This window comes from Arachis duranensis, chromosome 6, assembly GCF_000817695.3.
Source record: "Arachis duranensis cultivar V14167 chromosome 6, aradu.V14167.gnm2.J7QH, whole genome shotgun sequence".
NCBI lineage: Eukaryota > Viridiplantae > Streptophyta > Magnoliopsida > Fabales > Fabaceae > Arachis > Arachis duranensis.
The window spans coordinates 57,014,920-57,017,165 of NC_029777.3; the positions used below are offsets into that span (position 1 = coordinate 57,014,920).

General features: G+C 30.6%; 1 non-coding gene across 1 annotated transcript; it reads left to right on the plus strand.

Annotated features, from left to right (window-relative positions):
• Positions 1-397: 397 nt before the first annotated feature.
• On the plus strand, positions 398-506 carry LOC127740297 (small nucleolar RNA R71). Its single transcript, XR_008000976.1, has one exon. It is a non-coding gene; the product is annotated as a small nucleolar RNA R71 (small nucleolar RNA).
• Positions 507-2,246: the final 1,740 nt, after the last annotated feature.

Below are 2,246 nucleotides of genomic sequence, written 5' to 3' on the forward strand. Positions count from 1 at the left end.
TCCATAAGGTTCACCCATGTAATTAACCTCTACCCTTGCAGGGTTCTCATGATCATAAGCTTCTTCAGAAGCTGCCTCTTTAGTACTGTTGGATGCATTTTACCATCCATTCAGACTTTGAGAGATCATGTTGACTTACTGAGTCAACACTTTGTTCTGAGCAATATGGCATTCAGAGCATCAATTTCAAGAACTCCCTTCCTCTGAGGTGTCCCACTATTTACGGAATTCCTCTCAGAAGTGTACATGAATCGGTTATTTGCAACCATGTCAATAAGTTCTTGAGATTCTGCAGGCGTTTTCTTTAGGTGAATGGATCCACCTACAGAATGGTCCAATGACATCTTAGAAAACTCAGATAGACCATAATAGAATATATCTAATATGGTCCATTCTGAAAATATGTCAGAAGGACACTATTTGGTCATCTGCTTGTATCTTTCCCAAGCTTCATAAAGGAATTCACCATCTTTTTGTTTGAAGGTCTGAACATCCACTCTAAGTTTGCTCAGCTTTTGAGGAGGAAAGAATTTATCCAAGAAGGCCGTGACCAGCTTATCCCAGGAATCCAGGCTATCTTTAGGTTGTGAGTCAAACCATGTTATAGCTTTGTCTCTTACAGCAAAAGGGAAAAGCATGAGCCTGTAGACTTCAGGGTCTACTCCATTCATCTTTACAGTCTCACAAATCTTTAGATGGAAGTCTATGAAACTTGCAGTTCCGTTGCATTAGAGCAACTAATTGAGGTTTCAGCTCAAAATTGTTTGCTCCAATGGCAGGAATTGAGATGCTTCTTCCATCAAATTTGGAAGTTGGTTTAGTGAAATCACCAAGCATCTTCCTTGCATTATTATTGTTGGGTTCGGCTGCCATCTCCTTTTCTTGTTCAAAAATTTCAGAAAGGTTGTCTCTGGATTGTTGTAATTTAGCTTCTCTTAATTTCCTCTTCAGAGTCCTTTCAGGTTCAGGATCAGCTTCAACAAGAATGCCTTTTTCCTTGTTCCTGCTCATATAGGGAAGAAGAGAACAAGAAAAGAAAGAGGAATCCTCTATGTCACATTATAGAGATTTCTTTATGTTAGTAGAAGAAGAAAGGGAATAGGAGTGAAGAAGAATGAATAGATAAGGGCAGTGATTTGAGATGAAGAGAGGTGAAGAGAAGTGTTAGTAAATAAATAAATAAATAAATAAATAGAAGAAGGGGAGAGGGAAGAAATTTCGAAAATAATTTTGAAAAGGAGTTAGATGATTTTCAAAAATAAAAGATAAGATAGAATTAAAATTAAAAATATTAATTAATTAAAAAGAACTTTTGAAAAAGAGATGAGATATTTTCGAAAATTAGAGAGGAAAAAGTAGTTAGGTGGTTTTGAAAAAGATAAGAAACAAACAAAAAGTCAAATAGTTAGTTGAAAAAGATATTAAAATCAATTTTGAAAAGATAAGAAGATAAGAAGTTAGATAAGATAGTTTGAAATTAAATTTTTGAAAAAGATAAAGTTTTGAAAAATATATGATATAAAAGATAAGATAAGATAGATTTAATTTTTTAAAATTAAAATTAATTACTTAACTAACAAGAAATTAAAAGATAAGATTCTAGAAGTTAAAGATTGAATCTTTCTTAACAAGAAAGTAACAAAATTCAAATTTTTGAATCAATCATATTAATTGTTAGCATAAATTTTGAAAATTTGAAATAAAATTAAGAAAAAGATTTTTGGGAAATAATTTTAAAAATTTTCGAAAAAATAGAAAAAATGAAAAAGATATGATTTTTGAAAAAGATTTTGAAAAGACAAGATTTTTAAAATTGAAAATTTGTCTTGACTTACAAGAAATAACTAATTTTAAAAAAAAATTTGACTAAGTCAACTCAAATTTTTTAAATTTTGGAGAGAAATAAGGAAAAGATATTTTTTTATTTTTGAATTTTTAAGGATGAGAGAGAAAAACACAAAAATGACCCAAAACATGAAAATTTTGGATCAAAATACAAGATGCATGCAAGAACACTATGAATGTTAAGATGAACACCAAGAACACTTTGACCATCATGATGAACATCAAAAAACATAATTTTGAAAAATTTTTTGATGCAAAGAAAACATGCAAGACACCAAACTTAGAAATCTTTAATGCATGGACTCTAACAAACGAAAAATGCTTATGAAAAACAACAAACAACACAAAACAAAAAACCATCAAGATCAAACAAGAAGACTTGTCAAGAATAAATTGAAGAT